Here is a 24776-nt window from a genome sequence, read left to right as displayed (position 1 = left end):
TGTGGGTGGTGTGCTAGAGAGTAGGATATGGCAGCCTTGATCATAGGCACTCAGTGCTTGACCTAGGACCTTAGGCCTAATTTTCAGGGATGGAAGTGAAGACGACTGACAGCCAGATCCTCACCCTGCTGCCTCTTCTCAGTGTGACAAAAGGCATGTTGTCTTTTTTTAAAATAAATCACATGTGAGCCCTCAGCTGAACTACTGTGTTCAATTCTCAGCACAACATTCTTGGAGTGATGTTGCGGATGTGGTGAGAGTGCTAGGGAGATTGACTTGGATTACATCAGTGATGAGGTCTTCAGTTATGAAGAGGGGTGGAGAGGCCAGAGTTGTTTTCCTTCGAAAGAGAAGGTTCTAGGGAGATGTAATGGTAGTACTCAAAATGATGACACATTTGAAAGCTTTTTTCCTTGTCAGGAGAGCCAATAACCATAGAGTCATAGAGTTGTACAGTACAGAAACAGACCCTTTGGTCCAACACATCCACACTGACTAGATATCCTAACCTCATCTAGTCCCATTTGCTGACACTTGGCCCACGCCCCTCTACTCTTATCCCTTCCTATTCATATACCAATGCAGATGCCTTTTAAATGTTGCAATTGTATCAGCCTCCACCACTTCCTCTGGCAGCTCATTCCATACACACACTACCCTCTGCGTGAAAAGGTTGCCCCTTGGGTCTCTTTTATATCTTTCCCCTCTCAACCTAAACCTATGCCCTCTAGTTCTGGCCTCCCTACCCCAGGGAAAATACTTTGTCTATCTGCCTATCCATGTCCCACATGATTTTATAAACACAGATTTACGATCATTGGCAAAAGGACAAAAGAGAACATTAGCATTTGTTTTGTGCAGCGATGCTATGATCTGAAAAAATGGTTGAAGCCGATTCAGTCAAAAGAAAATTAGATTCATAATTGAAATGGAAAGGTTTGCAGAGCCACAGGGAATGAGGAGGGGAGTTCAGCTAATTGGAAAGCTCTTTCAAAAGTCCAATACAGTGCTGAATAACCTGCTTCTGTGCCGTATGATTCCATAAATTCCAAACAGAAGAAAGAATCAGAAACATTCCTGTGAGACAGAGGTGGTGAAATGTGTTCCTTATAAATGGTTTTATAATGTCTTTCCATACAGAAGCAATCTTTCCCACTGGGGTTTTGCTGTGAGCCTGTCTTGTGGAATGTTTGGGTTGATACAACATATTGAGCTCCGTGTTGAAGCTCCTCAGCTGGCAGCTAATGCCAGCTGCAGTTTTAAGTAGAAGCTTCTATGTTGCTGCTCCCACTGTTTGTATACAAAGAGTAAACTAACAGTCAGAACAGAATTGGTAGTGCTGCCTGAAGACGAATGCAGATTATGGTACTTGGGTCTGATGGATTAGGACAGACAGGTACATAATTGTCACTGTTACCTGAAGGTTTGATAATGTGCACATATTGGGAGTAATTTTCAAATCAATGGGATAGAACTCAGACGGGAGGTCTGTCTTTTCACCAGGTTATTGCCAAGGCACTAAGGTTGAAAATTATCCTCATCCTCACCAAACACATTATAATTATAGGCCATCTGTTAATGTTGTTTCCTGTTTCACATTACTTGTTTAATCAGACTGAAGAAAAGCAGAATAAATCTATTGACCTATAAAATTGTCAACCATTTCCTTTGGGTATTAACCAGCCTTCTAAAACCCTAATATGGTGGACACAAACCTAATAAGGGACTAAAGCCTCTCCTAGGCTACTACTGCAAGACTAATTTGCTCACTATCACGCAAAAAAAAAGTTGTAAATAACATTTGTTATTCATGAAGACAAGTTTTCTTTTTTAACTATACTGACCTGAATGTGAGGGTAGAGGAATTAATGTGTTTTCCACGATCTCACAGAGAAAAGGGCAGCTGCCTCCATTATCCCTCCTTATCATCGCTCTCCAATTTCCACTTTCTCCAAACCTTTGGACCTTAACCTCTCCATTACCTGATCTTCCTTCCTGACCCTTAATCGTACTTCTGTGTCTACATTTCCCCTCCAATTCCCGAATCACATCTTCACTTCTTATGCCCACGAATGTGACAGAACGGCGAGGAGAGAAGGTGGAGTGAAGCGAGAGCTGCTGGGAAGGGTAGGTTTTCCCACTTAAAAAGGGACTTAACTTGGGAGTCAGGCCCTTAATCGTACTTCTGTGTCTACATTTCCCCTCCAATTCCCGAATCACATCTTCACTTCTTATGCCCACGAATGTGACAGAGCAGCGAGGAGAGAAGGTGGAGTGAAGCGAGGGCTGCCAGGAAGGGAAGGGCTTAATTTATATTTGGGCAGCAGCTAAACCTGAGATACTTGCATAGTATCTCCTTCCCGCCCCTCCTCTTCCAACTGGAAGAAAAAGACTCTGTAAGGTAAGGCTTTTAATTTTTTCTTTATCTTTTTTATATATTTGAGTGCATTGTTTGGTTTTAGTTCGTTGATATAAGGCTAAGCTTACAATGGCAGGGGACCTCAAACCCATGGCATGTGCCTCTTGCCTGATGTGGGAGCTCAAGGAAGTGGCTGACGTTCCTGACTCTTACACTTGTAAGAAGTGTGTCCAGCTGCAGCTCTTGTTTGACCGCATGCTGACTCTGGAGCTGCGGATGGACTCACTGTGAAGCATCTGCAATGCTGTGGAGATTGTGGATAGCACGTCTGGTGAACTGGTAACACCGCAGGTTAGAATTGCTGAGGGAGACAGTAAATGGGTGACCAAAAGGCAGAAATAGAGTAGAAAGGCAATGCAGGTATCCCTGTGGTCATCTCCCTTCAAAACAGGTATACAGTTTTGGATACTGTTGGGGGAGATAGCTCACCAGGGGAGGGCAGCAGTTATCAAGATCATGGCACTGTGGCGGGCACTGCTGTTCAGAAGGGCGGGAAAAAGACTCGTAGGACCATAGTCATAGGGGATTGCATTGTAGGGGGAGTAGATCAGCCGCTCTGTGACTCTGGGACTCCAGGATGGTATGTTGCCTCCCAGGTGCTCGGGTCAGGGATGTCACCAATCGGCTGCAGAGCATTCTAAAAGGAGAGGGTGAACAATTGTCTTGGTGCATATAGGCACCAATGATATAAGTAAAAAATTAGATGAAGTCCCGGAAGAAGAATTCAGGGAGCTACGAGCAATGTTAAAAAGGAGGACCTCAAAGGTAGTGATCTCGGGATTACTACCAATGCCACGTGCTAGACAGCGTAGAAATGAAAAAAATAGGCAGGATGAACACATGGCTTGAGGGATGGTGTAGGAGGGAGGGGTTCGGATTTGCTGGACATTGGGACCAGTTCTGGAAGGTGGGACTACTACAAAATCGACAGTCTACATCTGAACCGGACCGGAACCAATGTTCTTGGGAGAGTTTTTGCTACTGCTTTTGGGGAGGTTTTAAACTCATGTGGCAGGGGGCTGGGAACCAGAAGAGAAAACAAGTAGACAGCAAGGTGGAAACTGGAGACTGTAAGAATCATGAAGATAGCATTAATAAGGGGAAGAGTAGGCAGAGAGTGGATGCACGCAAAAGGACTGGTGACCTGAAATGCATCTACTTTAATGTAAGGAGTATAGTGTGTAAGGCAGATGAACTTAGGGCTTGGATTGGTGCCTGGGAGTATGACGTTATTGCAATCAAAGAGACTTGGTTGAAGGAAGGGCATGATTGGCAACTAAATGTTCTAGGATATAGACACTTTAGACAGGACAGAAGGGAAATAAATGGGGGGTGGGGTTGCATTGCTGGTCAGGGATGATATCACGGCTAAAGGAGGACACTGTGGATGTCTTGGGTAGTGAGGCATTATGGCTGGAGCTGAGAAATGAGAAGGGTGCAGTTACATTGTTGGGACTGTACAACAGGCCTCCCAACAGTGAGCTTGAGGTAGAAGAACAAATAGTTAAACAGATTATGGAAAGATGTAGGGGCAATAGGGTAGTGGTGATGGGGGATTTTAATTTTCACCAACATTGACTGGGATACATTTAGCGTCAGAGGGCTGGATGGGATAGAATTTGTAAGAAGCATCCAGGGGTTTTCTAGAGCAGTGTGTCAATAGTCTGACGAGGGAAGGGGCCTTTTTGGATCTGGTAATGGGGAATGAGTCAGGACAGGTAGTAGAAGTTGCAGTGCGGGATTTCTTTGGGAACATTGGCCATAGTTCTATAAGTTTTGGAATACTCGTCGACAAAGATGAGAATGGTCCTAAGGGAAAGTACTAAACTGGGCCAAGGCCAATTATATCAAAATTAGGTAGGAGATGGGAAATGTGGATTGGGCACAGCTATTTGGAGGGAAGTCCACATTTGATATGTGGGAGGCTTTCAAGATAGTGCAGGATAGGCATGTCCCGTTGAAAGCAAAGGATAGGAAAGGCAAGATTCGTGAACTGTGGATGACAGGAGAAATTGTATGACTAGCCAAGAGGAAAAGGGAAGTGTACGTAAGGTCTAGGCAGCTAAGAACAGCATGGGCCCTGGAAGAATATCGGAAGAGTAGGACAAGTCTTAAACAAGGAATCAAGCGGGCTAAAAGGGGTCATGAAATAGCTTTAGCGATCAGAATTAAGGAAAATCCCAAAGTATTTTATTCTTATATAAAAAGCAAGCAGGTAACTAGAGAAAGGATTGGTCCACTGAAGGATAATGAAAGAAGGCTGTGTGTCGAACCTGAGAGAATGAGTGAGATTTTGAATGATTACTTTGTATCAGTGTTCACTGAGGAGAGGAACGTGATGAATGTTGAGATTAGAGATAGAAGTTTGATTAGTCTGGATCACGTTGACAGAAGTAGGGAAGATGTGTTGGTTGGCTAGAGGTTATTAAGATGGACAAATCCCCAGGACCAGATGGGTTCTATCTCAGGTTGCTGAGGGAGGTGAGAGAGGAAATAGCTGGGGCCATGACAGATATCTTTGTGACATCCTTAAATACAGGTGAGGTGCCGGAGGACTGGAAGGTTGCTCATGTTGTCCCCCTTTACAAGAAGGGTAGTAGGGATACTCCAAGTAACTACAGACCAGTGAGCCTGATGTCAGTGGTGGGAAAGTTGCCGGAGAAGGTACTGAGGGATAGAATATATTTACATTTAGAAAAGAATGGGCTTATCAGTGATAGGCAACATGGTTTTGTGCAGGGGAGATCATGCCTTACCAACTTAATAGAGCTCTTTGAGGAAGTGACCAAGTTGATAGATGAAGGAAAGGCTGTTGATGTCAGATACATGGACTTTACTAAGGCATTTGATAAGGTTCCCCATGGTAAACTAATGGAGAAAGTGAAGTCACATGGTGTTCTAGCTAGATGGATAAATAACTGGTTGAGCAACAGGAGACAGAGAGTAGTAGTTGAAGGGAGTTTCTCGAAATGGCGAAAGTTGACCAGTGGTGTTCCACAGGGGTCAGTTTTGGGGCCACTATTGTTTGTAATATACATAGAAAAAAGCCATTTGGCCAATCATGTCCAGACCAGTTTACAAAACAATCTGACCACGTTGATCCTAAATTCTTCATCTCTATGGGCAATGGCAATACAAGCAAATACCTAAACTTGAGAGTCATCGAGTCATACAGCACAGAAACAGACCATTTGGGCCAACCAGACATCCCAATCTGACCTAATTCCATTTTCCAGTATTTAGTCCATATCCCTCTAAACCATTCTTATCCATATACCCATCCAGATGCCTTTTAAATATTATGATTGTACCAGCCTCCACCAATGCCTCTGGCAGCTCATTCCATACATCCACCATACTGTGCATGAAAAAGTTACCCTCCAGGTCCTTTTTAAATCTTTCCCCTCTCATCTTAAACCCAGGCCGTCTCATTTTGGAATACTCTACCTTAGGAAAAAGTACTTGTCTATTAACTCTATCCATGCCCCTCATGATTTTATAAACTTCTATAAAGTCACCTTTTAGCCTCTGACGCTCCAGGGAAAAAATGTTCTAGCCTATTTAGCATCTCCCTATAACTCACACCCGACAATCTGAACAACAGCCGAGTAGATCTTTTCTGCACCTAAATGTTACAAGCATTTCTGACTCATCAACACTTTCAGACAGAGTGTTTCAGACTCCCAATGTGCTCTGAGTGAGAAAGAACTTCTCCTCAACTTTCCTCTTAGCCTTCTACTTGTTCCCTTAAATCTATGCCCTCAAGTTATTGATACCTCTACAAATGGAAAATGTGCCTTCCTATCTAGCCTATCTATGCCCTTCATAATCTTATATAACTCTAATATGTCCCATCTAAACCTTCATTGCTCCCAGGATAAAAACTACAGTTTTTCCAATCTTTTCTCATATCTCAAACCCTCCAGCCCTGGCAGCAACCTGGTAGATCTGCTCTACACTCTTTCTAATGCAATGACATCCATCTTATAAAGGGGTCACCAGAACTGTACCCTATACTATAGCTATGCCCTAAGCAGGAATTCATACAGTTCCAGGCATACCCTCTCTGTTCTTCAACTAACTCGCAACTGAAAGTAGGTGTACCCCACCACCCTCCCCCACTCTCTCTTTCTATCCCTTCAAACGTTCTGGTCACCCCTACTTCTGATCCTGCTTTATAAACTTAAAATCTCAGCTGTTTCCGTCAAGTCTACCATATCAAAACCTTTTTATGATGTTTACAAACATACAAGCAAGAAACAAGAACACACCATTCAACCCTTCAAGCTTGCTCTGCCATTCAATAAGATCACAGCTGATCTAACTTTGACCTCAACTCTGCATTCTTGCATATGCGTGATAATCTTTCATCTCATTGGTCATCAAGTATCTGTCTACCTCTACTTTAAAAAATAATCTAAAGGTCCCAAAGACTCTCAAACTTTTTAGAGAAAAAAAAAGTTTCATATCTTTGTTTTAAATGGCTGTCCCCTTATTTTTAAACTGTGAGCAAGAGGAAACATCCTTTCCACATCTGGTGGCTCAGTGGTTGGCATTTCTGCCTCACAGCACCAAGGACCTGTGTTTGATTCTAGCCTTGGCCACCTGTTTGTGTGGAGTTTGCACATTCTCCCTGGGTCTGTGTGGGTTTCCTCTGGATGTGCCAGTTTCCTCCCACAATCCAAAGATGTGCAGGTTAGGTGAATTGGCCATGCTAAGTTGCCCATAATGTTCAGGGATGTGCAGGTTAGGTGCATTAATTGAGGTAAATGTATGATAATAGCAGAGGAGAATGGGTCTGGGTGGGTTACACTTTGGAGGGTTGGTGTGGACTTGTTGGGCTGAAGGATCTGTTTCAACACTGTAGGGATTCTATGATCTACGCAGTCAGGTCTCCTCAGGATCTTATATGGTTCAATTAATTTACCTCTGACTGTTTTAGACTCTGGAGGATAGAGGGCCAATCTGGCAAACCTTTCTTCATAAGACAACCCACTTATTCCACTTTTTACTTGTCTAAGTGACCCTTCTCTGAACGTCTTCCAACATATTTACTTCCCTCCATAACTGCGATGACAAATATTATACACAGGACTCCAGATTTGGTCTCCCAATGAGTAAGCATAACCTCCCTACTCTTGCATTCAATTCCCCTTAAAATAAACCATTACATTCTATTAGTATTCCTGGTTACTGTCTTTCTCTTAATGACTAATATCTTTTCACCTCTCAACTTTCCACAAAAGAAGAACCCCAAATTTCTAAAGTTAACTTCTTTTCCTGGATCAATGTAAGACAGAAAATCTGGTAAAACTTGCAGATGACATGTCCTGATCCAACTCCCCTTGTGTACTCTAGGCCAGCCACTACCTTCATTTCCAAATATTATTTTTTAATGTATTCTCCCTCCATGATTATGTTCTGAGTGAAATAAATTAGAAATTATGCAGACTCCTTGATTGAACTCATCAATGCTTAAGTAAAGTCCATTAGAAAATGCACCGAAGTCTTGATCCAAGTCAGGAGTTATCATTGAAATCACACAAGAGAAAGGATTCAGAAAGGATTGGGAGTGAGGTATCCAATTCCAGTAGCAATGGGGAAGCAGAACCGGATAGGAGAAATAGGTGATGAATAAAGAACATTAGAAAGCAAACAAAGGTTTCCTCTCAGTGGGAAGTTGGATCTTCATTAGTTGGCCTAGAGCTCAAATTTATCTAATGGGGATGGGAAAAGACATTTTCATGTAATCAGAGTGTGATAAAGTTTATAGAGGGCAGGTTTTCATGTCAGGTCAAGGGATGGCGAAGTGATGGTTTAGCGGTATTATTGCTGGGTTATTAATCTAGAGACCCAAGCAATGTCATGGGGATCTAAGTTCAAATCCCCCAATGTCAAATGGTAGAATTTGAATTCAATAAAAAAAAACTGGAATTGAAAGTCTAATGTTTTTGTTGAAAAACAATCACTAATGGCCTCCTTGAGGGAGAGAAACTACCATCCTTACCTGGACTGACCTACATGTGACTCGACCCACAGCAATGTAGCTAACTCTTAACTGCACTCTGGGCAATAAATCAAGTGATGCCCACATCCTATGAATGAATGAATTTTAAAAAATGTTCCTGAGTTGGCTCTGTGCCAGGTGCTAGAAGGTGAATGAGTTGTTGCTCAGTTGGTGGAGGGGGTTAGGGGCTGGCTGGAGGTTCATGGTCATATTGGGTTAGCAAAGAAGAAGATCTAATGTTATGTGCTTTCTCATTGAAATTGTTTAGTCTTACAGTATTGAATTTAGCATGTCTGCTTACTCACTTTTTTTAAATATATAATTGATGGTTATATAAAAATAGTAAATGGCAATTCGTGCATTAATGCATTCTTACTAGGGTAACTTTTGATGCAGATCTTTGCATTGTGTCAAGCCCTTGTTAAAAATTTTAAGAGTAAAAGAAATCTATTTTGGATAGCAAACCTGCGGCATGTAAATTACAGTGTTGTATGTGTCACTCTAGTCATAATTCTAAATTCTAAATAAGTCATCACCTTCCACCTGAAACAGAATGACCCATGCATCTCCCTTTTGCAGGTGGGCAACTGCTTAAGTATGCAAGTCAAAATCTTCTCCAATTTGTATATTGTAATTTTGTGATTTCAACAGCAAAGCATTAGCTTATGCAAGCTCCACCTGAAGTATTAGGTGTTGTGTGGCCTAACCGGTATTTCTAACTTGGACCACAACAAGCCACTCAGGAAGGTTCGGTAAATGTTTTGTCAAAAGGTTTGCAGAGCCAGAAGGGAGCAGGCTGATGCCTCCCTGTTGCAGGAAGATCTCTTAGTCTGCTGATGTCCCATATCGTATAGTAATTGTGTCCATTTCCCTTTCATTCCAACTTTTGGGCCAGTTCTACAATTGAGCCACAAAATATCCACTACCCCGACCCCAAATACCTTCATGGAAGTGCAGACAACAAAATGTCTGAGATCTGGTGACACCAGTAGTTATGTAGTATCATGAATAACCAGTTGATGCATGATTTAACAGATGGCAGTAACTGGCTGAAAGATGTGAGAGTAAGCAAATAGTGAGTTGCTTCAAAGTATCCTTCATGACCTACTGATGGATTATGATTGCCACAGTATTGGTTTTGATGTAGAATAAAATTGGACAGTGTGTGAAATGGGGAGCTAACACATCCCAATCACAACAATGTGAGAAAGCGAATCTGCACCATGTTCCAATTTAATGTCAGAAGTTGCTGAAATGATAGCTTTTTCCATAGAGATTGTTTTCAAAGGGTTATACTTGGATCTGGATATTTTGAATGATAATTGTCTCTCTATCACCACCCTTATCTGCTGCTAGGACTGAACCAGCCCAGTCTTGATGGCTATCCTACAGCTTTGTAACACTGAGTGCTGCATTAATTTATTTAAAGTCAGACTTCTGCCCCTATCATGCTCAAGGTCTTGTGATTTTTTAAGTCTCAACAGTGCTAACTAGAGTTGGTCCCACCACACCAAGGAACTCAGGGAATTCTGGGGTCATAGGTCTTCAAGAGAGAGTGACCTGAGACACGGTAAAGGGTTCAAGACACAAAAGAAAGTTTAATGGGGAGAGGACACCTTGATGGACCGACTTTTGTTTAACACCAATCTGCACAGGAGTTCTGCATGCTTGTGCATCTTGGTAAAAACAATGACTGCAGATGCTGGAAACCAGATTCTGGATCAGTGGTGCTGGAAGAGCACAGCAATTCAGACAGCATCCGAGAAGCTTCGAAATCGATGTTTCGGGCAAAAGCCCTTCATCAGGAATAAAGGCAGAGAGCCTGAAGTGTGGAGAGATAAGCTAGAGGAGGGTGGGGGTGGGGATAGAGTAGAATAGAGTACAATAGGTCAGTGGGGGAGGAGATGAAGGTGATAGGTCAAGGAGGAGAGGGTGGAGTGGATAGGTGGAAAAGGAGCTGGGCAGGTCGGACAAGTCCGGTCAAGTCAAGGGGACAGTTTTGCTGGAGGTTAGAAACTAGGATGAGGTGGGGGAAGGGGAAATGAGGAAGCTGTTGAAATCCACATTGATGCCCTGGGGTTGAAGTGTTCTGAGGCGGAAGATGAGGCGTTCTTCTTCCATGCATCTGGTGGTGAGGGAGCGGCGGTGGAGGAGGCCCAGCACCTCCATATCCTCGGCAGAGTGGGAGGGGGAGTTGAAATGTTGAGCCACGGGGCGGTTTGGTTGATTGGCGCTGGTGTCTCGGAGATGTTCCCTAAAGCGCTCTGCTAACCAGACCCCACCACCAGGGATATATTTCCCTCCCCACCCCTCTCCACCTTCCGCAACGACCGTTCCCTCCGTGACTACCTGGTCAGGTCCACGCCCCCCTACGACCCACCCTCCCATCCTGGCACTTTCCCCTGCCACCGCAGGAACTGTAAAACCTGTGCCCACACCTCCTCCCTCACCTCCATCCAAGGCCGTAAAGGAGCCTTCCACATCCATCAAAGTTTTACCTGCACATCCACTAATATCATTTATTGTATCCGTTGCTCCCGATGCGGTCTCCTCTACATTGGGGAAACTGGGCGCCTCCTAGCAGAGCGCTTTAGGGAACATCTCCGAGACACCCGCGCCAATCAACCAAACCGCCCCGTGGCTCAACATTTCAACTCCCCCTCCCACTCTGCTGAGGATATGGAGGTGCTGGGCCTCCTCCACCGCCGCTCCCTCACCACCAGACGCATGGAAGAAGAACGCCTCATCTTCCGCCTCGGAACACTTCAACCCCAGGGCATCAATGTGGATTTCAACAGCTTCCTCATTTCCCCTTCCCCCACCTCATCCTAGTTTCTAACCTCCAGCAAAATTGTCCCCTTGACTTGTCCGGACTTGTCCGACCTGCCCAGCTCCTTTTCCACCTATCCACTCCACTCTCTCCTCCCTGACCTATCACCTTCATCTCCTCCCCCACTGACCTATTGTACTCTATGCTATTCTATCCCCACCCCCACTCTTCTCTAGCTTATCTCTCCACGCTTCAGGCTCTCTGCCTTTATTTCTGATGAAGGGCTTTTGCCCAAAACGTCGATTTCGAAGCTCCTCGGATGCTGTCTGAATTGCTGTTCTCTTCCAGCACCACTGATCCAGAAGATGCTTGTGCATCTTGCCCAGTGATAGATAAAAAAAAATTGGTGGCAGCTATGTGTGGCCATTCAGGGCATACTCCTACACCCACTGTTATGAAGTTGAAGGCATATACTATATCTTTAAGAGAGAGTGAATGCTGTTCTGAACTGAGAGATTACAAGCACTTATGATATGTCGTAATGGCAGTCTCGGAGTATACTGGAAAATTCTAAATGTGCAACATTTTTTCTGTGAAATAGATACCTAAGTTGGTTGCTGTTTTGACGACAATTCAAATTTAACCAATTAGTTTAAACTATGCCCCAGTATACTAAAACCCAATCGAGTTTGAACAAATGAGATGACATGAAATTGTGGATATAAAAATGCAGGCATTTTGAAAATTGGAGACAGAACAATTGCTATTGAGAGAGACTCAAGAAATAGGAAATACTCTCTATCAAAGGTAGCTTTTCATATGAAACATTCACAGTAAAAAGAAAGAAGGTGACACAGGGAGATCTTCAGCTGGAAGAAGAAAGACACTGAAGACAACAGCCGCTGTGTTTTGAAATTAAATTGATGTAATTGTAATAAGTGTCTTATTGGAACAGCATATTGTTAAAGAGTTGGAGGCAGATAATAAGCAGTTAAGAGAAAAGGGGGCTTAGAATTGTAAATAGTTGTTGTTTCATGTTCACTTTTAGAGTTTAGAAAATAAATTAATGTTATTTTCTTTCAATAGTAGAGTTTGGGAGTTCTCTGAAACTCACATTTTAACAGATTACAAGATGAGGTCAGATTTTCTGGGTGTTTGGTTTAATTAATAGAAGGGTTCACCACTGTGTCATACCACCCACAAATGGATAGGCAGTGAGAAGGTCAGCTGCTAAATTTTGTATGCCAATTCCCCATCTAGATGCATGTGCCACACTAGCGCAACATTTGGGAATTGTAATCAAACTTTACAATATGGCAATCCATTTCAAATTGGTAGTCATGAGAAATGGGTTGGGCAGAGGATGTGTTTTAAACAAACATGAATAGCTGATTGGCTGATAATTAAGATGCTTCCTGATGAGGGCTTAAAAAAAGAGCATGGGACACTGACGTCATAGTTATGTTTGCATTTTGGTTGGCAGACTGTAGGTCCAAGAAAAGCAGGTGCCAACTCAGGAGCTGCACTTTGAAGGAACCATAGCCTCTTCAAGCATTGGCTAGTTATATACCTCAGGTATGTGAAGATGGTGATGAGGACATTTGTCTTTGGAGGCCAGATGACATTAATGATGCTTGGTCAATATGACCTCTTGCGTTTTGGATCCTGATTCTCTTTTTTCTCAAACAGAGTCTTAAAAAATACATGTACTTATTTTAGAAGGTTAAAAATCATACAACACCAGGTTATAGTCCAACTGGTTTATTTGGAAGCACTAGCTCATATATATATATAGTTACATTCTCCAAGGCTTCGTTGAATGAGAAGTAATCTCATTGTCGCAATCAATATTTTTACAAGTAAGATGCAAGAAAGATCTCTTGCTTGGTGGAGTCTTGAACCAGGGGACACAGTTTGAGAATATGATGTAGGACTCGGATGAGGAGGAATTTCTTCACTACGAGGATAGTGAATCTTTGAAGTTTTTTTATCCCAGAAGGCTATGCAGGCTCAGACATTAAGGATGTTCGAGAAGGTAGATTTCAAGAAATTAAATATGTCCACATTGAAAATGACATTGAGGCAGTTCAAATTTGATTTTTTTTTTGCCTCTCAGACCAGGATTAATAGACTGAATCATCTCCTCCGCCCCCATTTTCAGTGTGTCCTGTGTCAACTGCCACCAAGGAATCTGAGTGCTTTTTATTTAATACAGGCATTCATTCGGGAAGGAGAATAGGGCATTAAGGAATAGTATTGAAACATGTCTTGGGTGAACTAATCAAAGTAATGAATTCAATCTCTCATGATCTGCATTACTTTGGGTTTCACTAAGCATTTCAGGTTTCAGGCCTCCCATATCAGAAACTGAGGAAAATTGTGTAACATGAGTTTTAACAGTAGAGATTCAGTCTGGGGCTCCTTCTTCATTTTTCCTCTTCATCCATGTTGAACTTCTCTGCCAACAGAGAATATACTCAAAATCTAAAAAGAACAAAGTACTTCTGAACATGACATCTGGGATGAAATGCGATTGCCTGACACTTTGAAAATCCTCTGTTTTTGGATAATAGATTATGGATATTTATGGACATTTTTGGATAATCTTCTGAAATGCTGCACTATTTCAGGTTGAGACATGTGAGTCCAGTGAAGGTTTTGCTCTGTACACAAAATTAGAATATGCTACCAATATTGCAATCTATCATTACAGTTAAAATATTGCTGCTCCTGTCAATTCAACTCACTGCAATGTCTCATAAGTGTTTGCATAGCTGTAGAACATTTGACTTTGACAGATTTATGTCACCATTCAAGGGCAAAGAAGTATTTTTGGCCACAATATTATCAAGATGTGCAACACATTTCAGATCAAACTGAAATTTAATGTCACGGAATGAGATTTATTGAGAAGTATGTAAATATAAAGTGTGTGGATGTCTTTTTGATGAAAATAAGAAATTAGCTTATCATGAATTCAGAGGTTATGAAACATGGAAGGTGAGTACTGCAACACCTGAAGATTCATAGCTGACCCATTACAGTAGCTCTCCTGATGATGCTGTAAGGTTACACCCTGAGAAGTTGTTCCATACAGGCAAAAGACACCCAGGATTTGAAAGGACAGTTAATTTCTGGTCACAGTTTTGATGAAGAAACTATGATTGCCTTGAGTGCACCTGCAATGAAAGAGGAGAACCTTGACAATATAGAACATAGAACAATACAGCGCAGAACAGGCCCTTCGGCCCTCGATATTGCGCCGACCTGTGAACTATTCTCAGCTCGTCCCCCTACTCTATCCCATCATCATCCATGTGCTTATCTAATGATTGTTTAAATCTCCCTAATGTGGCTGAGTTGACTACATTGGCAGGTAGGGCATTCCACACCCTTAACACTCTCTGTATAAAGAACCTACCTCTGATGCCTGTATTAAATCTATCACCCCTCAATTTGTAGTTATGCTCCCTCGTACCATCTGACGTCATCATCCTTGGAAAAAGACTTTCACTGTCTATCCTGTCTAATCCTCTTAGCCTTCTTTCCAATGAGAATAGACCCAAGTCTCTCAGCCTTTCCTCATAAGACCTTCCCTCCAGACCAAGCAACCTCCTGGTAAATATTCTCTGCACTTTTTCCAATGCTTCCACGTCATTCCCGAAATATGGTGACCAGACCTGGTACACAATATTCCAAGTGTGGCCGCACCAGCATTTTGTATAGTTGCAGCTTGATATTGCGGCTCCGGAACTCAGATTTCTTGGTGGCAGTTGACCCAGTACTCTACCTTCATGTTATTCTTCCAAACGTGTATCACCTCACATTTAGCTGCATTGAACTCCATTTGCCACCTCTCAGCCCAATTCTGCAGTTTATCCAAGTCCCCTTGCAACCTGTAACATTCTTCCAAACTGTCCACTACTCCACCGACTTTAGTGTCATCTGCAAATTTACTAATCCATCCACCCATGCCTCCATCTAAGTCATTTATAAAAATGATAAACAGTAGTGGTCCCAAAACAGATCCTTGTGGCACACCACTATTAACCGGACTCCAGGCTGAATATTTTCTATCAACCAACACTCACTGCCTTCATTCAGAAATTCAGTTTCTAATCTAAACTACTAAATCACCCTCAATTCCATGCCTCTGCATTTTCTCCAACAGCCTACCATGTGGGACCTTATCAAAGGATTTACTGAAGTCCATGTATACCAAGTTAACTGCCCTACCCTTGTCTACATGCTTGGTTACCTCAAAGAACTCAATGAGGTTTGTGAGACACGATCTTCCCTTGATGAACCATGTTGACTATCTGAAATCAAATTGTTGCTTGATGAATGATTATAAATCTTATCTCTTACAATCCTTTCCTACAACAGAAGTAAGGCTCACTGGTTAATAATTACCTGGGTCATCTCTACTGCCCTTCTTGAATAAGGGCACACCATTTGCAATCCTCCAGTCCTCCGTTACTAAATCTGTAGTCAATGACGACTCAAATATCAAAGCCAAAGGCTCTGCTGTCTCCTACCTAGCTTCCCAGAGAATCCTCAGATAAATCCCATCTGGCCCAGGGGGCTTGTCTACTTTCACTCCTTCTAGAATTGATAACACCTGTCTCTAACTAACCTCCATCCTTTTCATCTAATATCTCGTACCTCATTCTTATCCTCAACAATACTCTCCTTTTCCTGAGTGAAAACCGATGCAAAATATTCATTTAGCACCTTTCCAATCTCCACAGGGTCCACACTCAACTTCCCACTTCTGTCTTTGACTGGCCCTATTCCTGGTCATTCTTTTATTCCTCACATACCTACAGAAAGCTTTAGGGTTCTCCTTTATTCTATTTGCTAAAGACTGCTCGTGTCCTCTCTTTGCTGCTCTTAATTCTCTCTTTAAATCCTTCCTAGCTGATCTGTAACTCTCCATTGCCTCATCTGAACTATCTTGCCTCATCAACACATAAGGCACCTTCTTCTGCTTAACAAGAGATTAACAAGAGATGCAATTTCTGTAGTAAACCACGGTTCCCTTACCTTTTCACTTCCTCCCTGCCTGACAGGGACATTCCTATCAAGGACACGCAATATCTGTTTCTTAAACCAGTTCCACATTTCCATTGTCTGCATCCACTGCATTTTGCGACCCCATTCCATGCATCCTAATTCTTGCTTAATCGCACTATAATTGCCCTTGCCCCATCAGTAATTCTTGACCTGTGGCATGTACCTATCCCTTTCTATGGCTAAACTAAACATAACTGAATTATGGTCACTCTCTCCAAAGTGCTCACCTGCAACTAAATCAAACGCCTGGCCTGATTCATTACCAAGCACCAGATCCAGTGTGGCCTCTCCTCTTGTTGGCCCTTCAACATACTCTGTTAGGAAATCCTCCTGTACACATTGGACAAAAACTGATCCATCCAACGTACTCGATTTATAGCATTTCCAGTTAATGTTGTGGAAGTTAAAGTCCCTCATAACGACCACCCTTTTCCTATCACTCCTACCCAGAATAGTTTTGCCAATCTTCTCTTCCACCTCCCTGGAATTCTGCGGAGGCCTATAAAAAACTCCAAGCAGTGTGACCTGTCCTCCCTTGTTTCTAACCTCAGCCCACACTACCTCGGTAGACAAGTCCTTGTCAAGCGTTCTCTCAGCCACCGTTATACTATCCTTGACTAACAAGGCCACACCTCCCCCTCTTTTATCCAGAATGGGACCATTTGGTGCAGCCATTTTGGCGCGAGCGATTTGACGTGGCCTGTTTGACGCAGCCTATTTTGCTGCAGACCCATTTAGGTGCAGAACTATTTTGGCGCAGATATATGGTAGTCATCAACGATAGTCAACATAATAGTAGAATTATTCAATGGGTAGTTTCCAGTAGGTTATAGTTATTTGTGTATCAACTGCATTTAGTCTGTGATTAGTCCATTCCTAAATGTGTTTCCTCAAAATTTCTTAAAAAAATATATAACTCATTAAATTCCCTGAATTTCTTTAATTTCAATGGAATATCGTGCCCTGCTATGAGATGTACAAGTTCAAAGTCACAGTTGATGATGTCAGGGCGACATTCAGGCTGTATTTCCAGAACCATTTCAAATAATTTATCATGTTGTTTGTAACTTATTTGGGAGTAAAACATACAACAGTGGGACCACAACTTTATGTATTTCCCCTAAACTAACATAAATTTGTGAAAATAGAGGTGGTGAAATTTTGATTGTTCCATCAACATATAACTTTTTTGATTGTTTCAGAAACTCGGCATTTCTTTTTCTTCCAAATATAGAATTCTGCAGGTGGTGCTACCACTGCTAGCTCGTAAAAATTGTTCTTCATTACATTTATTAACAGAATATGTTTTAAAGCTATCTGGAATGACAAGTTCTTCTAAATTTCTTCGAAATACTGGGTAAGCACCAATTTCTTTCCTTGTCCTACGAACCATTTTCTTCCGTGCTCTGTTGTTAGACACTCGTTAATCACTTGTAAACAATTCTACAGTTGTTTTTCTTTGATGACTACTCATTTTAATAATAACTACAAACCACTAGAAACTACCCATTTAATAATTCTACTATTATGTTGATTTTTGTTGATGACTACTGTACATCTGTGCCAAAATAGTTCTGCGCCGAAATGGGTCTACGGCAAAATAGGCTGTGCCAAACAGGCCACGCCAAATCGCTCGCACCAAAATGGCTGCACCAAATGGTCCTAAATCCTCTTTTACCACCTTGCTTGTTCTTAATGAAAGATCTAAACCCTGGAACCTGCAACATCCATTCCTCACCCTGCTCTATCCATGTCTCCAAAATGGCCACAACATCAAAGTTCCAGGTCCCTATCCATGCTGCAAGCTCACCTACCTTATTTCGGATACTTCTGGCATTGAAGTAGACACACTTCAAACCAGTTTGTTGTCTGCCAGCACATTACTGTGACCGTGAAATCCTGTCCCCGTCCTCCCTACCCTCATCCTCCTGTGCACTGCAACTTCACCTCAGGTTCCCATCCCCCTGCTGAGCTAATTTAAACCCACCTGAATAGCACCAGCAACTTTCCCACCCAGGATATTTAGTACCCCTCTGGTTCAAATGAAGACCATCCTGCTTGTACAGGTCCCACCTTCCCCAGAATGAGTCCCAATTATCCAAGTACCTGAAACCCTCCCTCCTGCACCATCCTTACAGTCACGTGTTCAGCTGATATCTCTCCCTATTCCTTGCCTCACTATCATGTGGCACGGGTAACAAACCAGAAATAACAACTCTGTTTGTTCTAGCTCTCAGCTTCCACCCTAGATCCCTGAGATCCTGCCTTACATCTCTATCCCTCTTTCTACCTATGTCGTTGGTACCTACATGGACCACAAGTTGAGGCTGGTCATCCTCTCTCTTCAGGACCCCAAAGATACGATCCGAGACATCTCGGACTCTGGCACCTGGGAGGCAACATGCCAACCGTGAGTCTCGTTCATTCCCTACAAACCTTCTATCTGAGCCTCTAACTATTGAGTCCCCAATGACTAACACTCTCCTCCTTTCCCTCCTTCCCTTCTGTGCAACAGGGACAGACTCTGTGCCAGAGACCTGGGACCCACTGCTTGCCCCTGGTAAGTCTTCCTCCTCAACAGTATCCAAAACAGTGTACATGTTTTTCAGGGGAACGGCCACAGGAGATCTCTCCACTGACTGTTTCATCCCCCTTCAAACAGTCACCCAGCTTTCTTTGTGCCTAGGAGTAACCACTTCCATGTAACTCTTATCTATCACAGCCTCTGCCTCACGAACGATCCTAAGTTCATCCAGCTCCCACTCCAGTTCCCTAACATCGTCTTGGAGGAACAAGAGTTGGATGCACTTCATGCAGATGTACTTGGATGGGACATTAATGGTGTCCCTCACCTCAAACATCATGCAGGAGGAACATTGCTCTCCCTGCACTGCCATCCCTGCTAGTCCCCTTATCACAAAGTAAAATAGAAGAGACACTTAGCTGATTTGTCCCTAGTCTTTAAGGTTAGAGGCGGCAGTTGGGTGGGAGGCCCTACAATGGTTGAGAAAACACTGACTTATATAGCTGGATGGAAAGAAAAATAAGAAGTCCCTCCTTTCCCAGAAACCTCTGCTCTCTGACTTCAAATTTTAAAGCACAAATCAGTGACTCACCGCTTCCGGCAGGCCCCTGGTCCAAGCTCCCACCCTTCGACTTGCTGCTGCCACTGAAAAACAGAAATATGCTTGCTGTTGTTTGACATGCAGCAATTCTTCTCTGAGAGATGATAAAGCATGGGTGCAGTAAGGCTGTTAGTCCAGGATTGTCTGGATTCTCCAGGATTTGAAGCATAACCTTCAGGATCCTGTTGTGAGTGACCGTCCAAACACATCACCTCCACCATCTTGAAGGATAAGGCAGAGACACCACTTGTAAGTTCATCTCCAGTACCACACCATCCTGACTTGGAAATATATCATCATTCCTTTACCGTCACTGGGTTAAAATCCTTGAATACCTTCCCTGTCAGTGCAGTGGATGTAACTACACCACTTGGATGGAGTTGCTCATAGAAATGGCTCACCACCAACTTGTCCAGGGCAATTAGTGATGTGCAATAAATGCTGGCCTTGTCAGCAAAACCTATATCCCATGACTACATTAAAGAAAGATAGATGTTTGAGGTTCAGAGTTCAGATGGATAAGGAAACAGAAAAGGCAAAAATAAGAGGAAGGTCCTAAAAATGTTTCCATGATAAAAAAAACTTTAAAAGGACAATGAATACAGTATGTGTACATTAAATTGCACTCTGCTGCTTGTAACTGCCCTTAATCGGGGATCTACTGTCATGGTATGTCATGCTTTTCTGTCTTGCACCATCATCTCATATTTGCAGTAACTCATCAACATTCGTTCTGAGCTTGTCCAGTCTCTAACTATTGCTGCTGCTCTCTACTTTGCCCTTGGGAAGTGTTCTTGGTCACGTTTCAGACCTGATAACGTAGCCAAAGTACTGACATTTTCTTCACACTGTAGAATTTCCTTTGCTTTTACAATTTCAAGGATCTCTTAATTTATCTCATAGCCTGCAAATGGAACTTTTGCGCACGAGATCATCCATATTGTTAGGGACCAGGCCAGATACCTCCAAGCAATTTTAAGCAGGTGGGCCAGACTGTAGTTTTGCCATTTGTTTTTGTTAAGTGTATAGCAGATATTCCTGGAGTAAATCAGCTAGTCTGACTGCCAAGTTTTAGACAAACAGAATTTATTGATAACATTACGGACTGAAACACGAAGAACAGTAAATTAAAATACTAGATAACTTATCCTATCCAAACCCAAAAGACCATCCCTGATTTAATGATGCTGTTGCTGAAAAATGTGGTGCAGGAAAAACACAGCAGGTCAGGCATCATCCGAGGAGCAGGAGAATCGACGTTTCGGGCATAAGCCCTTCTTCATGAATGAGGCTGGTGTGCCAAGCAGGCTGAGATAAAAGGTTGGGAGGGAGGGCGCTAGGAATACGATAGGTGGAAGGAGGTGAGGGTGAGGGTGATAGGCCGGAGAGGGGGTGGGGGCGGAGAGGTCGGGAAGAAGATTGCAGGTCAAGAGGGCGGTGCTGAATCCGAGGGTTGGGACTGAGATAAAATGGGGGGAGGGGAAATGTGGAAGTTGGAGAAATCTACATTCATCCCGTGTGGTTGGAGGGTTCCTAGGCGGAAGATGAGGCGCTCTTCCTCCAGGCGTCGTGTGGCCAAGGTCTGGCGATGGAGAAGGCCAAGGACCTGCATATCATTGGCAGAGTGGGAGGGGGAGTTAAAGTGTTCAGCCACGGGGCGGTTGGGTTGGTTAGTGCTGGTGTCCTAGAGGTGTTCCCTGAAATGTTCCGCAAGTAGGCGGCCTGTGTCCCCAATGTAGAGGAGACCACATCGGGTGCAGCGGATACAGTAAATGATGTGTGTGGAGGTGCAGGCAAATTTGCGATGTGTATAGAAGGATCCATTGGGGCCTTGGAGGGAGGTGAGGGGGGAAGTGTGGGCGCAAGTTTTGCACTTCTTGTGGTTGCAGGGGAAGGTGCCGGGAGTGGAGGTTGGGTTGGTGGGGGGTGTGGACCTGACGAGGGAGTCGCAGAGGGAGTGGTCTTTTCGGAACGCTGATAGGGGAGGGGAAGGAAATATATCCTTGGTGGTGGGGTCTGTCTGGAGGTGGCGGAAATGACGGAGGATGATACGATGTATCCGGAGGTTGGTGGGGTGGAAGGTGACGGCGGAGGCGGAGGAATTGGGAATATGGGATGGCTTTTTTACAGGGGGAAGGGTGGGAGGAGGTGTAATCTAGGTAGCTGGGGGAGTCGGTCGATTTGTAGTAAATGTCTGTGTTGTGTCGGTCGCCCGAGATAGAAATAGAGAGGTCTAGGAAGGGGAGGGAGGAGTCTGAGATGGTCCAGGTAAATTTGAGATCGGGTTGGAAGGTGTTAGTAAAGTGGACGAACTGTTCAACCTCCTCGTGGGAGCACGAGGTAGCGCCAATACAATCATCGATGTAGAGGTGGGGGGTGGTGCCAGTGTAGCTGCGGAAGATGGACTGTTCCACATATCCGACGAAGAGGCAGGCATAGCTGGGGCCTATGCGGGTGCCCATGGCTACTCCTCTGGTTTGGAGGGAGTGAGAGGATTGGAAGGAGAAGTTAAGAGTGAGGACCAGTTCAGTCAGTCGCAGGAGGGTGTCAGGGGAAGGGTACTGAAAGGGAGAGGAAAAAGCAGAGGGCTTCGTGATGGGGGATGGAAGTGTATAGGGACTGGATGTCCACCGTGCAGATAATGCGTTGGAGGCCGGGGAAGCGAAAATCATGGAGGAGGTGGAGGGCGTGGGTGGTGTCCCGAACGTAGGTGGGATGTTCTTGGACTAAGGGGGACAGGACAATGTCGAGGTATACTGAGATGAGTTCGGTGGGGCAGGAGCAGGTTGAGACAATGGGTCGGCCAGGACAGTAGGGTTTGTGGATTTTGGGTAGGTGGTAGAAACATTTGCAGCCCACCGAACTCATCTCTGCATACCTCAACACTGTCCTGTCCCCCTTAGTCAAAGAACTCCCCACCTACGTTCGGGACACCATCCACGCCCTCCACCTCCTCCATGATTTTCGCTTCCCCGGCCCCCAACACCTTATCTTCACGATGGACATCCAGTCCCTATACACTTCCATCCCCCATCACCAAGGCCTCCAAGCCCTCCGCTTCTTCCTCTCCCATCGTACCAACCAATACCCTTCCACTGACACCCTCCTTTGACTGACTGAACTGGTCCTCACTCTTAACTTCACCTTCCAAACCTCCCACTTCCTCCAAACCAAAAGGAGTAGCCATGGGCACCCGCACGGGCCCCAGCTATGCCTGCCTCTTCGTCGGATATGTGGAACAGTCCATCTTCCGCAGCTACTCTGGCACCACTCCCCACCTTTTCCTCCGCTACATCGATGATTGATTGTACTGGCGCTACCTCGTGCTCCCACGAGGAGGTTGAACAGTTCGTCCACTTTACTAACACCTTCCATCCCGACCTCAAATTTACCTGGACCATCTCAGACTACCCTCCCCTTCCTAGACCTCTCCATTTCTATCTCGGGCGACTGACTCAACAGAGACATTTACTACAAACTGACCGACTCCCCCAGCTACCTAGATTACACCTCCTCCCACCCTTCCCCCTGTAAAAAAGCCATCCCATATTCCCAATTCCTCCGCCTCCGCCGCATCTGCTCCCAGGAGGGCCAATTCCACTAATGAACAACTCAAATGGCCTCCTTCTTCAAAGACCGCAATTTCCCCTCCGACATGGTCGACAACGCTCTCCACCGCATCTCCTCCACTTCCCGCACCTCCGCCCTTGAACCCCGCCCCTCCAATAGCTACCAGGACAGAACCCCACTGGTCCTCATCTTCTACCCCACCAACCTCCGAATACATCGTATCATCCTCCGTCATTTCTGCCACCTCCAGACAGACCCCACCACCAGGGATATATCTCCCTCTCCACCCCTATCAGCATTCAGGAGAAACCACTCCCTCCGCGACTCCCTCGTCAGGTCCACAACCCCCACCAACCCAACCTCCACTCCCGGCACCTTCCCCTGCAACCGCAAGAAGTGCAAAACTTGCGCCCACACTTCCCCCTCACCTCCCTCCAAGGCCCCAATGGATCCTTCTATATCCATCGCAAATCCACCTGCACCTCCACACACATCACTTACTGTATCCGCTGCACCCGATGTGATCTCCTCTACATTGGGGAGACAGGCTGCCTACTTGCGGAATGTTTCAGGGAACACCTCTAGGACACCAGCACTAACCAATCCAACCGCCCCATGGCTGAACACTTTAGCTCCCCTTCCCACTCTGCCAATGACATGCAGGTCCTTGGCCTTCTCCATCGCCAGACCCTGGCCACACGACACCTGGAGGAAGAGTGCCCCATCTTCCGCCTAGGAACCCTCCAACCACACGGGATGAATGTAGATTTCTCCAGCTTCCTCATTTCCCCTCCCCCCACCTTATCTCAGTCCCAACCCTCGGATTCAGCACCGCTCTCTTGACCTGCAATCTTCTTCCCGACCTCTCCGCCCCCACCCCCTCTCCGGCCTATCACCCTCACCTCCTTCCACCTATCGTATTCCCAGCGCCCCTTCCCCAAATTCCCTCCCCCCTACCTTTTATCTCAGTTCGTTTGTCATTCCAGCCTCATTCCTGAAGAAGGGCTTATGCCCGAAATGTCGATTCTCCTGCTCCTCAGATGATGCCTGGCCTGCTGTGTTTTTCCAGCACCACATTTTTCAGCTCTGGTACTCCAGCATCTGCAGTCCTCACTTTCTCCTCCTTAATGATGCTGTTCCAAAGATACTTGCAACAATCCCCATAAATGGACCCCTTAACACCAAGATTAAAAATGACACAAAAAGCTGATAGGTTTCAAGTCAGAGGAGAGAGTTCAGCAGTGTTTTCCTCACATCCTCTTCTACAATTAACTCTAATCTAAATGAAGTCTAGCTACACAGCTTGCTGGCCACTCCCCTTTGATTATACCATTTTCTAAGACACAAAAGGCTTAGGCTGGAGGCTTTCACTGTTTGGGATAAACAAAAAGGGCCCCAATAAACCTTTCAAACCCAGCTGAATTTTTTAGCAATTCAGTGAGTTGGAGCCTTGGGTCGTTTACAGCCTCTCTGGAAAAAAAAAACCAAGGATAATCTAACTTTGTCAACGGTACAGATTTGTCACACCTCCCTCCTTAAAAACAATGAACCATCAATATCTAACGATGGCTTCATTTTTAAACCCCCTCTCCAAAATAAAATTGGTCAGTACTCTAAAACACACATATACATTGCACTATATACATGCAAACATGCACAATGACTTTCGGATTTAGTCTGTGGTTCTCCCACCACTGAACGCCTCCATCTCTCATTTGAGTCTCGGTAATGCATTGGCAAGCATGATTTCTCAACCTGTCACATACACAATTTTCAAATTGAATGGCTATAACAACAGGCTCCTTCTCA

General features: G+C 44.3%; 1 pseudogene; it reads right to left on the bottom strand.

The window, feature by feature from the left end:
• Positions 1 to 18244: 18244 nt before the first annotated feature.
• On the bottom strand, positions 18245 to 19169 carry LOC148149751 (uncharacterized; annotated as a pseudogene).
• Between the last annotated feature and the right edge of the window lie 5607 nt (positions 19170 to 24776).

Source organism: Chiloscyllium plagiosum, unplaced genomic scaffold, assembly GCF_037043375.1.
Source record: "Chiloscyllium plagiosum isolate Xiang-an unplaced genomic scaffold, Cpla_swu_hap1 HiC_scaffold_6, whole genome shotgun sequence".
NCBI lineage: Eukaryota > Metazoa > Chordata > Chondrichthyes > Orectolobiformes > Hemiscylliidae > Chiloscyllium > Chiloscyllium plagiosum.
This window is presented reverse-complemented; position numbering and strand designations above follow the sequence as displayed.